We start from the raw sequence: 14,947 nt of genomic DNA, 5'->3' as shown, positions 1-14,947 counted from the left end.
TCACAAGTTGTAGTAATATGTTGTCTGACTCTTCCCAGAAGATACTCCTTGAAATTTAAATAGCCAACATCTCCGTGATGCATAATGCCTCTCTTGTAATGTCTGCCAGTGAAGTTTGTTGAGCGTCTCTGTAATGCGCTCATGCCAACTAAATGATCTCGTGACGAAATGTGCCACTCTTCATTGGATCTTCTCTATCTCTTCTATCAGTCCTACCTGGTAAGGGTTCCAGATTGATAAACAGCACTCAAGAATCAGTCAACCAAGCACCTTGTAAGTCACTTCTCTTGTGGATAAGTTACATTTACTTAAGATTCTTCCAATGAAACTCAGTCTACCATCTGCTTTTCCTGTTATTTGTTTCATGTCGTCATTCCACCTAAGGTCACTCTGGATAGTCACTCCTATATAAGTCTGCAAACAGACTTTAAAGAGCTTCTGACACATTCTACTAAATCATTTATATATAATACTATAACCAGTAATGATCATATCACATTTCCTTAGAGTACTCCAGAAATGACCTTTACATCTGTCAGTTTTGTTCTGTTAAGAGTGACATTTTGAGTTCTATTTGCAAGGTCGGCTTTAATCCGGTCACAAATCTTCTCCAGTAGGCTCATATATTTTCCACTAAACGGCAGCAGGACAGTGTCGGACATCTTCCTGAAGTCAAGGAAGATGGCATCAACATAAACTCCATTGTCTACAGTGCTATGGATATCATAGAGAAACAGAGTGAACTGAGTTTCACAAGGTCTCCATTTGTGGAATTCTTGCTGATTTTTTAGATGTTTGTATTTTCCCGCCTCCGCGTTGCAAATGTTTTGACTTTTGAGTGAAATGCCCAGTCGATGTGCTGTTGTTTTCACGTCAGTTCTGCCAACAGTGAAAGTTGTTTAGTTCTCGGGGTGTTGTAAAATTCCTAGATTCGTCTCGTCGCTGTGCTGCCTATGAAAAGGATTGCGGAAGACTCCCAAATAAATTCCAAAGTACAGTGCAGTTTTAACATCAATATATTTCCAGGACTCTCGTGTCCGAGCCTGGTGAACTCTACCGGTTACATCACATGTACCCAAAGTTGACATCAAACGACACAGTGCCTGCATGACCTCTATTTATACTTTTGTTAACAATTACAGACAATGAAAATTACAATTTTATGTAAAATCACAATTAAAAGTTAAACCGAATATGATATACACATTGCTAAAAATTTACAATCTCAGTGCTGAACAAGGTGAATCTAATATGAGATACACATTTCTAAAAATTTACAATCTCAGTGCTGAACAAGGTGAATCTATTTTCAACTTAGTTATGAGTTAATATAACATTTTCTGACTAATTATGTTACAGGTAATAATTACATTTCTAAATTTGTTTATAACAAATCAACTAGTGCCTGAATTTTAGTGCTAACATATATCGGAGATTCAATTAACATGCTTTATTTATATGTTCTATTTAATTTGTTGTAGTAATTTTATAATGATAGGTTTACTGGTTCATCCTGACCATGTGCTACATTTCTTTCGATTAGTTTAAGTATTTATTTCACATTTATATCATGTATTTCACATAAGAACAATGTTAATCAGCAAAGCATCATTTTCGAATTATATGTATACTGAAATAGTGGTTATTTTTGTATGTAATTTGGAAACGGGTCACTTTACAATCAGGCAATTAGGTCTGGTGTTTATCTTTAATGCTCCCCGAGGGGTTCTGATAGGGCAATGAGATACAGGAATATTTCAGTATCCCCCCGAAGAGTTTTGCCTAGCGTGATAGACGAAACTCTTCTCACAGAAATATTAGTGTGATTGATGTGATACAGTACTAGTTGGACAAAATAACACAAACTGCATATATCTTAAAAGGTACAAAATTGAATCATGCAACTTTACATACAGATAAATTTTCCAAATAGCTACAAACATATACATCAAGAAAACAAGGATTGGAAATATGAGATTACAAAGAAATTTCCAAACTTTTACAAAATCAATATTAACATCAAATTTTCTGAATGAATGTTTTTCCGAAACTATCACTTCTAGAGCGTCCTTGTTTTTGTCACTTCTAGTGTCCATTAATTTTCCCTCCTTCAAACACTCAGACACAACTAAGCTAACAAATCACAAATTTGATTGGATTGATAACGTTGCACTTTTAAAGTTTCCATATGACATGTTCTAGAATAATATTATCATATAAAAGACAGAAGAATAAAATTTATCCTAACAGTTTGCAATACCATAAAATATTTTACAAATCTTATCAAACATGAATATTCAAAATTATATTTGTATATTTATATTGTGACAGTATAGAAACTGTTCATTTATATCCAATCCGGGTTGTTATCACAAGTATCTGAATATACTATGTATAGTCAATATTTCTTGGCTTTGTACATCAAATGCAATAATGTTTCAAAATGTTTACCAGACATCCAGAAAGTCAGATCAAATTAACACTGCGAAACAGCTTCAAGATTCAATAAATTGTGACAAAATAAGTATTACGTCAATAAAATTCCTGAAAGTGGCAAGATACACTTAAGCAAGTGAAAATGTAATTGTGCTATAGTTAGCAACCTTGCAGTAAGGAGATTCTGTAAAAAAATCCAGAACCTTGTCACATGGCATCTTATATTTCATTTCGTCAAAGTCCTCAGTCTGTCTATTAAAGTTGTCATTTCCTACCCCTCAACACCAAACTAGTCTCCAGATTGTGTCTTGTGAGATGTGACTAATGTAAAATAATAGTTTTTCAATGTGTGTGAAGTAATCATTACAGAAACTTTTTAAAATTTTCCTGCTTGTTGCCTTCTTTAGTGGATACAATTTTACTAGTTTAGTGAATAAGTCAACAACTACAAACAAATATGTATAACCCTCTTTAGTTCTCGGCAATTGACCAAACAAATCAATTCCTATCAGTTCCAATTTGCCTTTTGGCACAATACTTTGTAAATAACCTTGGTATTTCTGATTTGTGACTTTTACTCTTTGACACCGATCACATTTTTGTATAACCTGTCTTACTCTTGTAAACATATTATTAAAATAGACATTTTCCTTAATTTTGTCAGTGCATTTCATGAGTCCACAGTGTCCATAGCTCTCATGTGTGTACTTAATTAAAACATCAATACATTGTATAGACCAACAAACCTTCCAGATGTCAGAGTCAGTGTTATGTCTCCTGAATAAAATACCTGTAAAGTTTTGATAATACATGCCAACCTTTTCATAACCCTTTTTACCAATAAGGCTTTTCACAAGTTTCAAATCGTCATCCTGGTTCTGGTATCTCCTAAGCTAACCACAAATTGTAGTAATTTCCTTTTCACCCTTAATCTCTCCCATGTACATCATTTTAAACACTTTGTTATCCAATAGTTGTTCTTCCTGACCACCCCCCCCCCCTCCCCCCCACAGGTAATCTAGACAAAGCATCAGCAATTATATTCTGATCCCCTTTTATATACTGAATGCTATAATCAAACTGTTGTAAAAATATGGCCCACCTGGTTAATCTACTATTGAAAAGTTTACAGTCTTGAATATAACATAGAGCTTTGTGATCCGTGAAAACTATGACTTTATGGCCTGCTAGATAGTTCCTGTATTTAGTGAAACCCCATACAATGGCAAGTAGTTCCTTCTCAGTCACTGTGTTATTACGTTCATGTTTCTGCAGACCTCGGCTGGCAAAACTGATCGAAAAATGTTCTATTTTTCCATCAATTTCCTTCTGTTGAAACAAATGTACACCCAATCCGTAATCTGAACTATCTGTCATTAGGCAAAATGGTAGTGAAAGGTCAGGTCTGTGGAGTAATTGGCTGTTATTTAGTTGTTGTTTGATCTCATCGAATGCTGCTTGACGCTGATCTGTCCATTCCCATATGGTGTTCTTTTTTAATAGCTCTCTCAAACACGGTGCATTTAAAGCTTGGTGCTGACATACTTATGATAAAAATTACATAGACCATAAAATGACCTCAGCTGTTTCTTGTTCTTTGGGCATGGAAACTGGACAATTGCATAAATTTTATCACTGTCAGGTATAATGCCTTCTCTGTTAATTATATGGCCTAAAAACTTCAAGTCTGATACTCCAAATTTGCATTTACTTAATTTAAGGGTCATACCGCCTTGTCTGAACTTATTGGCTAATTTGTACAAAGTATCAAGGTGTTCCTCCCAAGTTTTGCTGGTTATTAATATATCATCCATGTAAATAATTAGTTTAGATAGTAGTTCACTTCCAATCACATGATCCAAAGCTCGAATAAACTCAGCTACAGACACATTCAGCCCAAAGGGAACAACACAATGATGAAAACATTTACCATTGTATAAAAAGGCTGTGTACTGCCTTGAATCCTGTGCTAATGTGATTTGATGAAAACCTGAGGTCAAATCCAGGCTAGAAAAATATTTTGTGTCATTGAATTTGTACAGGAGTTCCTCCATGGATTCAGGATGATCTGTTTCCCTTTCTATAAACTTATTCAGGTGACGTGAATCCAATACCAGCCTAACACCACCATCCTTTTTTGAAATACAGACCATTGGGCTGTTATATGGACTGTGACTTCTCTCTATTATTCTCCATTTTTGCATTTTCTGGAGTTCCCTCTCCACTTCTTTCCTTTTACAGATGGGTACCCCATAAGGCTTAATGAAAAAGGGTTCGTATGGCTTTAACTTCAAATGACATTCATAATCTTTGACCCATGACATTCATAATCTTTGACCCTACCAGGTTGATCACTAAAAATGTTACAGTTTTCCCAGAGAAAATTTTCTAATTCCTGCTTTTCAGACTCAGTCAAGTAATTTGCTTCTTTTACCTTTTCTGATATGGTTAGGGAGTAACTATCATCAACCAAATTCTGGTTATTGTGATCCCTATTTTCCTCTTCCTCCATGTAATGGCTACACTCTGGATAAACTATTTCCCTAATATGGTTACTACTGCTCATATTTGAATTTAACTGGATTACTACTTTTCCTTGAATACTGGTCTTTGATTCAGTGAACAGTAATTCTGAATTTTGCCAATCAAAACTCACCTTTGCTTTAACTATCCAGTCCATCTCTAAAATCATTTGCTCATTGAGGTCTGGAATAACTAAACAACCATGTTCAAAATTAATGTTGCCAACAGAAAATGTGATTAAAGCTTGTTTATTTATTAACTTACTAAACTTGCCAGTGGCACCTTTAATCCATACACCTGTGATTGGAAATTTGATGTAACTTTCAGTGTCTTTTATCCTGTTCCTCAACTTGTCTGAGATACTACTAATGGGACTGCCAGTGTCAATCAAACAAAGTCTTGACCAATTGTTAATGCTTATTTCTACGTAAGGGCTACCTAAGGTAATATTTGGGTCACTATTCACATTCTCTGCCAACAAGTCACTTTCTAATTCAGTTGTATCAATGTTGTTACATACTTCTTCACCACAGGTTTCAATGTCAGAATCAACATAAGATTGAGTGTCATTATGACTGGAATCAAATACACATGAAACAGATACCTTACTTTCACTAGACTTAAAATTATCTTTCATGGATGGATCTGATTTGATGACTTCACTTTCCTTATTATTTTCTAAACAAACTTCACTTTCACTGATAATAGATTCCAAAATCTTCTCACCCATTAACTTAGCTTGTTCCTTCTTATTAGTAGATTTACTTAAGATTTCTTTTATACAAATTGGTACCAATACATTGTTTGCACTCTTAATATCTTCACATGAACCAACTTCACATTCAGAGTTACTTTCAGCTGCAACACCATTATCAATAACTTCAATATAAATAATGCCATCTAATTCCTCTTGTGTACATATATCATCAAATACATCATCCTTCACAACACTATCTTTATCAAAATCATCATCAAAATAATCTGTGGGTGATGGCTCTGCATGCACATCTGCCTTAACTACTAAGTGTTCAACATCTGAAGTTACACTACTGAAATCGCTACCTGTTTCATTATCTAAGTCAGGTGTTATTTCCTGATTTTGGCTACCAATTTCTACTTCATCAGAAAACAAGCTAGTGATACCATACACATCATAAGTTCTGTCTACATCAGGTGTTAATGTGTCATCAATTAATGCTAAGTCATGTTCATTAAGTTCAAACTGTGGTCCTGCTTGAGTATGTGCATTATTCAATTCACTCAACATGTGATCCCAAAAGTTTTGCTTATAACTAGTATCATCTAAGTAGTAGTCCCTATTTACATTACATTTATGATTGCTTTTACGTTTCTGTCTCTTTAACCTCCTATTTGCCTGGTTTGTGCCATAACTATTCACCTCAAATTGACAGGCTCCCAACGAGGTGGTTACCTGTTTCCCTGGTTGGAATTGCTGTTGTGAAGCTGGTTACTGTTTCTCTGTTCTTGATGGTTTTCGTGTCTGTTGTAACTACGTCCATCATTCTGCCATACACGGTCAATTTTGTCTACATGACGTAAAAATTCATCAACACTGTCATCTGGTCCATATACAAGTCCCCACTGAAAACGGTGTGGTAGGTGCCGTTTCAGTGCGTCAATCTGTATCAGTTCGCCCAAAGGTTTGCACAAATGTGACAATGTCTTTGATTGTTTTTCACAAAATTCTCGCATGCTAATTGCAAGACGTGTGATATTTGCTACCGTTAAGAAATTCAGATTTTATTCTTGCCTCTTTGTTTTCCGACCAAAACTTTGCCAAGAATTGGCATTCAAAATTGGCAAAAGACGTAGTATTTGTATCAATGTTTTGGTTCGCCCATGTAACGGCTTCACCGTCCAAAAAACGTTTCGCAAATTTAACTTTAGCAGACTCTGGCATGTTAGGTTGGAAATTGTCTTTGCACTGATGCACAAAGTCAACTGGATGCAGTTTCGCATCACCTGGGTAACATTTTAAACTAACATTGTTACAACTATGCACAAACATCTGGTTTGAATCAAAATTGGGCATTATATTATTTTGCAGTTTTGAAACTTCAGAGCTGACTGTTTGCAGTTCCATTGTTACACTTTCTACTTTCTCATCAATACGAGATATCTTATCAGAAACAACATCAGAATTTAATTTCAATCTTTCCCCTACGAATTCTTTTTCTGAAACAAAGAGTTCCTGCAACATTTTTAACTCGTCTTCTCGGTTCACTAATTCATTTAAAATGACTACTTCTGTGTTTTTGACACGTTCGTTAACTTGTTCAATGCTTTTGTTTGTTTCTTTAAATTTGGAGATTGTGAAAGCCTCCAAACAGTCAACTTTGGTTTCTACCCTTTCTATGTCACATGCAACAATTTGTACTTTGTTATTTGTTACATTGATTTCTTCTCTCAATGATTTTAAATTTTGGTCCAGCTTTTCTGTGACCTCTTTAATGTTGCTACCTAATTGGTTATTTTGAGTTACCAGTTGTTCTAGTTTATTATTCAACAATTGAGATATCTGATCAATTAAATTCGGTTGCTGATTTGCTCCCGAAAAACCATGAAAAGGCGAACAACTACTGCTCGCGGAATTTGCTTCACTGTTTAAGTGTACATTTGGAGTTGAAGCATGAAATTGACGGCCTGACAGCGTGGTCATGCCTATTCGATTTAACTGAGTTTCGCTCATTTTGATCAAAGTGGCTAAACACTAGACAAAACACTTTCCTGCCTATCAAGTGAAATTGTCACACGCACACAATGAAACAAAAACAGAAAATTGTAGGACACAATTAAAAGGGGCACTTATCTGATTCATTCGCAATGTCATTCCAGAATATCACTTTTGCTCCTGGCGACGTCTGTGGTGCAGTCTGCAACGTACAAGATTATGGTTCCTGCCTCTTGTACATGGAATTCTTGCGAGTCGTCCTCTGCACAGTCTTCCACTTAATCCCAGCTCCTCCACCACGTTGAGATGTTTGTATTTTCCCACCTCCGCATTGCAAATGTTTTGACTTTTGAGTGAAATGCCCAGTCGATGTGCTGTTGTTTTAACGTCAGTTCTACCAACAGTAAAAGTTGTTTAATTTCTCGAGGTGTTGTAAAATTCCTGGATTCGTCTCGTCGCTGTGCTGCCTATGAAAAGGATTGCGGAAGAGTCCCAAATAAATTCCAAAGTACAGTGCAGTTTTAACACCAATATATTTCCAGGACTCTCATGTCCGAGCCTGGTGAACTGTACCGGTTACATCACATGTACCCAAAGTTGACATCAAACGAGTGAGCCTACAATACATTTGCTCACAACCCTAGCCAAAAAAAGAGTGCCCCAAGGCGCCTGCGTGACCTCTATTTATACTTTTGTTAACAATTACAGACAATGAAAATTACAATTTTATGTAAAATCACAATTAAAAGTTAAACCGAATATGAGATACACATTGCTAAAAATTTACAATCTCAGTGCTGAACAAGGTGAATCTATTTTTGACTTAGTTACGAGTTAATATAACATTTTCTGACTAATTATGTTACAGGTAACAATTACATTTCTAAATTTGTTTATAACAAATCAACTAGTGCCTGAATTTTAGTGCTAACATATATCGGAGATTCAATTAACATGCTTTATTTATATGTTCTATTTAATTTGCTGTAGTAATTTTATAATGATAGGTTTACTGGTTCATCCTGACCATGTGCTACATTTCTTTCGATTAGTTTAAGTATTTATTTCACATTTATATCATGTATTTCACATAAGAACAATGTTAATCAGCAAAGCATCATTTTTTAATTATATGTATACTGAAATAGGTGGTTATTTTTGTATGTAATTTGGAAACAGGTCACTTTACAATCAGGCAATTAGGACTGGTCTTTATCTTTAATGCTCTTCGAGGGGTTCTGATAGGGCAATGAGATACAGTAATATTTCATTTTTATGGAGGAGATTTTCATTCTCCATTTATTTAATTGGTGTATGGCATTTAAGTACATTTCAGTATTGGATCACGTTATTCTACATCACATAACATTACATATATTCACAGACAAACATCTAGTCCTTGTATATATTCAATGGAATTTTGGGATGCCATGAGGAATTCTCCCAAGTCCCCACTGAATGCTCTGCCACCGCATTCTTCTCTGATGTATTGGATGGTCTGCTTAGGCAAGCCTCAGTCACATGTTGGTGAAGACAGCAGTCTACATTTGAAGAGTGAGTCAGCACATCTTCTATGCCCAGTTCTTAGTCAGTTCAGAGTTGACCAGATCTTGCTGGGCTGATCAAACCCAGGAACTGCTTCAGTAATATAAGGCATTAGGTAGCAAGTTGTTGGAACATTTTGGAGCCATTCTGTTCTCCAATAGTTGATGTCAGCCCCAGTGAGGCTGTCGAGAGCAAGAGGAGGATGTCTTGAACGAAGCCTCTTGATACTCAGATCAGATATATTGATGTGAACCCTATTCCCTGACCAAGGCTGCTTCTTGTTGCATTTTTGGGGGTGGTATATCACTCAGGGCAAGTAGCCATTTGTTAGATGTAGACCTAACGGTTTCTGAAATAATGCGCATGGTGTTTGTTAAGTTCAACATCGATTTTGTTCACATGGCTATTGTTTAGCTATACTGGTGCACAGTACTCCACCATAGAGTATACCAGGCTCAGCGCAGACGTCCTCGGAGTTGTTGCTGTTGATCCTCAGGTGGTTGCGCAGAGTTTATGGATGAGGTTATTTCTGGTTCTCACCTTGGCAGCTGTTTTGATAAGGTGTTATTTAAATGACGAGATTCTGTCTAACATGACCCCTGGGTACCTTGGCTCCTTGTTGTGGTTGAGGCGTATGTCGTCAAAGTATACTTCCAGAGTTCTGTTTGCTTCTCTGTTATTGAGGTGGATGCAAGTAAAATCAGGCATCAAATCATTCCCTAAACTACAAGCCTACAAACGGCATCTATCAGAAACCAAAATGAAAGATTTTTTTAAAAGAACTAGCTGGGATGAACTGTATAATGAAACCAATGTGAATAAGAAATTCTCTAATTTCTCCACATTATTTAAATTGGACTTTGAAAACTCATTTCCAAAAGTATGCATGTCTGTATCAACATCACACAAAAACAGATGGATAACAGCAGGTATTAAGAAGTCCTCTCAAACACTTAAATACCTCAGTTCCATGAAAAAGAGTTGCAATGATCCAGAATTCTTAAATATCTATCATAGATACAAAAAGATCTATAGGAAGGTGCTGATTGCTGCAAAAAAGTCATATAATGACAAAATAATATATAATGCACAGAATAAAAGCAAAGCAGTCTGGGATGTTATAAAAAAGGAAACAGGGATAGGCAAACAAATGCAGAATAACATACTGCTAAGGGAGGGGGATAAGGTAATAAATGATCCACAACACTTAGCAAACCTTTCAAGCATTGCAGAGAAGTTATAGCAAAAATTCCCCAAAACAAGTATAACACCTGTAAAAAAAAATGTTTCACTAAATACAATGATGTTACTTCCAACCACAGAGAATGAAGTCAATAAAACAGTTCAAAAACTAAAAAATAGAAATCAGTAGGTTTAGATGAAGTACCAATGTGTCTACTAAAACAATGCATAGAGATTATAAAAGGCCCCTTAACAAATATAATAAATGAATCCTTCACATCAGGGACATTTCCAGAGCAGTTAAAATAGGTAAGAGTAGTACCTTTGCTTAAGAAAGGTAATGCAGAAGACATAGAAAATTACTGACCCATTTCCCTGCTGTCACCATTCCCAAAAATAATAGAAGCGGTTATAAAAGACAGGTAAGTGACTTACCTGAATGAATACAATCGTTTAAGCGAATAACAGTGTGGTTTCTGAATTGGCAAAAATACGTAGTCAGCCTTAGTATAATTCACAAAAGGTGTACTTGATGCTCTTGATAAAGATGAGTGTGTCACGGGCATATTTATTTTTGGATCTTTCAAAGGCCTTTGATACAGTTGCCCACAAGGTTCTATTAAATAAATTAGAAGCATTAGGAATAAGGGGGGTAGCTAATGACTGGTTTTGATCATACCTAGCAGATAGGGTACAAAGAGTAGAGATAACACATACTTCAAATAGGTCTAAACATTTAGTAAAACACTTATCAGAACCAAAATACATTAATATAGGGGTTCCACAAGGTAACATGTCAGGACCAATACTATTCCGGATATACATCAATGACTTTCCCAGTAGTGTTACTCATGGTGAAAAAATTCACTTTGTTGATGACAGCAATATTATAGTCACTGAGAAAACAAGAGAACTCCTCGCAGAGAAAGAGAATGAAACTCTCAAGGAAGTTTATGATTGGTCAATAAGCAATAAAGTGACATTGAACATAAAGAAAACTAATGCCATGAATTTCAGATTGAAAAGGGAAAATGACAATGTTAAATTAAATATAGATGGCACCTCTATAGACTGTGTAACAAATGCAAAATTTCTAGGAATGAATATTGATTCTCAGTTGAAGTGGTGTGAACACACAAAGATACTTGCAAACAGAATGTCATCAGCATGTTATGCCCTTAGAATCCTATCAGTGTGTAACATGCAGTGTCTTTCAGTTACATGCTATTCATATATACACTCAGTTCTTAGCTATGGCATTCAGTTTTGGGGAACAAATGCACAAAATATGAACACAATTTTCAAACTCCAGAAAAGAGCCATAAGAATAATAACCAAAAGTAGTAGTCGAGCTCATTGTACAGATCTGTTCAAAACACTGGGCGTTTTAACTGCACCACGTGAATACATTTACCAGTCAGCTATAAATGTCAAAAATAACATTGGTAAATACTGCACAAGCAGCTCTGTCCATGACCATGGAACAAACGCTAGACTCAACTTACATTTACCAAGAAAATATAAACATGAAAGTCAAAACAGCATTTTCTACCAAGGAATAAAACTGTACAATAAATTACCAAAAGAGATTAAAGAAATTGCAAAAATACACTTATTTAAAAAGGCAGCTAAAAAGTACCTGTTATGCAATACATTTTATACATTTAAGGATTACTTACTAGGGGTTTGGTTAAAAATATGTTATACAAATAAATAATAATAATAATGATTATAAAACATCCAACACTCCACATAACGCCTTCACACTATATTTTTTCCCTTCTTTTTTCCTTTTCTGTAAATACTTACCCCCAAGCTATGTATAGCACAACACTAAAACCTCTTCCTCTTTCTGAGCTCGACTTCTCACTCATTATAGAGGGATGCTGACTCAGTTGTTGAGGATATGTGGTATGGAAAATGGCCCAGAGATCACCGGTGTGTGTGTGTGTGTGTGTGTGTGTGTGTGTGTGTGTGTGTAGTGTTATGAAACAATGTGTGTATAGTGTGTGCAGTGACTGATAGTGAGATATGGGTGAACAGAGTGGTATTACATTATATAATAAATTATTTGTAAAAAAAGTATTGTATACCAGGAGTAAATCTAATGATTGTCTCTAACTAGAAGTCTGTAAATGTATGTGTATACAAATTAGCTTATTTTAAATTGGTCTAAACTTGTAAATGCTTTTACATGTCCTATATCCTTATAAAAAGAGATCTATGGATGAATAAAGCTACTACTACTACTACTACTACTACAACTGCAAAGTTACTTCTGTCTTTGTGACATTAGGCCTAAGTCTCCATTTAAGAAAGTATGCTGCCAGGGCAGACAGATTGGATGTCAGGGTTTCTTCTATTGTATCAAAATCGGTGTGCCTTGCTGCAATGGCCCAGTCATCAGTGTAGCCAAATTTCGTACAAGCTGTTTCTGGCATGTCAGCAATGTATAGGCTGAAAAGCAGTGAGACTAATACCGAGCCTTTAGGTAAGCCATTTTGAAGGAATTTCTGTCTACTGACGTTTCCCATAATGACCTGGAATCCCCTGTTGCCAATCATGTTACCAATAAGCTTTGCCACTTTTTGACAGGGAATTATTTTCATCAGTTTATAGAGTAGGCCTTGTCTCCAGACAGTATCATAAGCTGCTGACAGGTCAGTGAAGGCCACAGATTTTGTAATTTCTTTTGGAATCCCGTTCAGTATGTGTTGTAAGGGCCAGGACTTGGTGTGCACAGCTTCGGTTGAGATCTACTGAGATGGCCGTGAGTATTGTCTGACCACTCCTTTTAAGTAGTTCTTGTTCTAGAAGTTTGCACACCATGCTAAGCAGCGCTATGGGCCGTTAGTTTTGTGGAAGATTTCCTGGTTTAGCTGGGTTTAGGAGGGCGAATATCTTGGCGCGTTTAAGTTCTCGGGTTATGTTTTCTGTCTGCAGTAGTGATATAAAGAACTTGGCTAACCATATTTTCATGTATTTGCCAGACTTGATAAGAAACTCTGGGAGGATGTTACCTGAGCCGGGGCTTTATCTGGTTTTGTGTCCTTTATCACTGCCAAGATCTCTTCGGGGGTGATGTCGCATGAATATTTAGTGTCAACACTGGCTCTTGCTTTTAGCTTTCTAAGTTCATGTTTAATGCATATTGTCATCTCTCAGTGGTTTACCTCTTTAGATGTCTAAAGCAATTTGTTAGGTGTTGTGGGGTTTTCTTCTCGAGTGATATGGCTGGCTCCTCCTAGTTTTTGAAGCAGAGACCATGCTTTTGTGCTGGGTACTTTAAAGTCCATAGCCTGAGTAGTTTCCATTCACTTCTGTCATCGTGCTGTATCAAGGCTGCGTATGTGTTCATCTGCTATTTCTCTGTCACCGCTGCTTTGGTAGTCATTATACAGTTCCTCACATTTGTCATTCCAACCTGGAATGTATTCTTTGCAGTATCCTCTAGCTATGTGCTTTTTTGCTGTACTGATGACTGCTCCCACAAATCTTTTATAGCTATCAGCAGATGGGGGGGATCCATCCCAGGCATTTATCGAGGTCTTCAGAGTAAGCTTTCCAAACCACTTTTTGTAGGTTCCATCTGGGTTGAGGAGTTGAGGTTATCAATGGAATACTTGTGCTGATTTCTACTAGGACTGGATGGTTTTGAATATGATAGAAATCTGGCAAAACATTTGGCTTGTGTTACCCAGCTGATTTTCATCAGCTGTGACAAAGCATAGGTGTGGGTCATACTCTCATTTCCAAGCTGCTGATCTGAAGGAACCACGATCTTTAGCATTGAAAATGAGGTGTATTTTGTTTTCTTCTGCCCAGTTTCCTAAGGCTTCACTATTTGCATCAGTTGTTCTGTATCACCATTGCGTGTGGTAGCTGTTAGTCTCCTATTAAGATGGCAGGACGGCGGTATGATTTGAGCACATATGCTGGCCATGCTTTTGTAAATTTTACTTATGACCAGAGAGAGAGAGAGAGAGAGAGAGAGAGAGAGAGAGAGAGAGAGAGAGAGAGAGAGAACAGTTGCTAGGAAACATAGAACCACAAAGAAAGAAATAAAGGTCAAAGAAATACCAAGTAAAATGAAGGATATGGAAGTAGTAGACAGAACGAGAGGAAATGGAGAAAGAGAAGTAATTGAAATAAAGGAAAGTTGTTATACAGGAAGTATAAACAGAAAATGGAGTGGGAACTGGCACAAGCTAAGATCATCTGTTGAAGAGAACTGATGATCTCACACTTGGAAGATGAGGCAATGAGAGATAAGCACAAATAAAGTGAATACTACAGCTGGTAAACCATTAAACTCTTGATATTTTCTGGAACAAGATGCTTTAAATGGACAGACACCATTCTCTTTGTTACACTGCACTAAAGTGAATTAATATTCCATACTGTGCTCTGTGCTCAAATGGTGCTGGTCTTGAATTAATAGCACACACAGTTTACAGGTGTGTGTGTGTGTGTGTGTGTGTGTGTGTGTGTGACAAAGGGAGAATGAGACTAATAGAACTCTGAATTAACATCTGACTGTGTACTATATATGTATCTTCTGTACTGTCA

General features: G+C 36.3%; 1 protein-coding gene across 8 annotated transcripts in view; it reads left to right on the top strand.

The window, feature by feature from the left end:
* The window catches only part of LOC124777276 (Fanconi anemia group A protein homolog), a 246,329-nt gene that overhangs the window by 147,518 nt on the left and 83,864 nt on the right, over positions 1 to 14,947 (top strand). The window lies entirely within an intron of this gene.

Source organism: Schistocerca piceifrons, chromosome 2, assembly GCF_021461385.2.
Source record: "Schistocerca piceifrons isolate TAMUIC-IGC-003096 chromosome 2, iqSchPice1.1, whole genome shotgun sequence".
Lineage (NCBI taxonomy): Eukaryota > Metazoa > Arthropoda > Insecta > Orthoptera > Acrididae > Schistocerca > Schistocerca piceifrons.
Note: the sequence above shows the minus strand (reverse complement) of the source record. Positions and strands in the feature narration are given on the sequence as shown.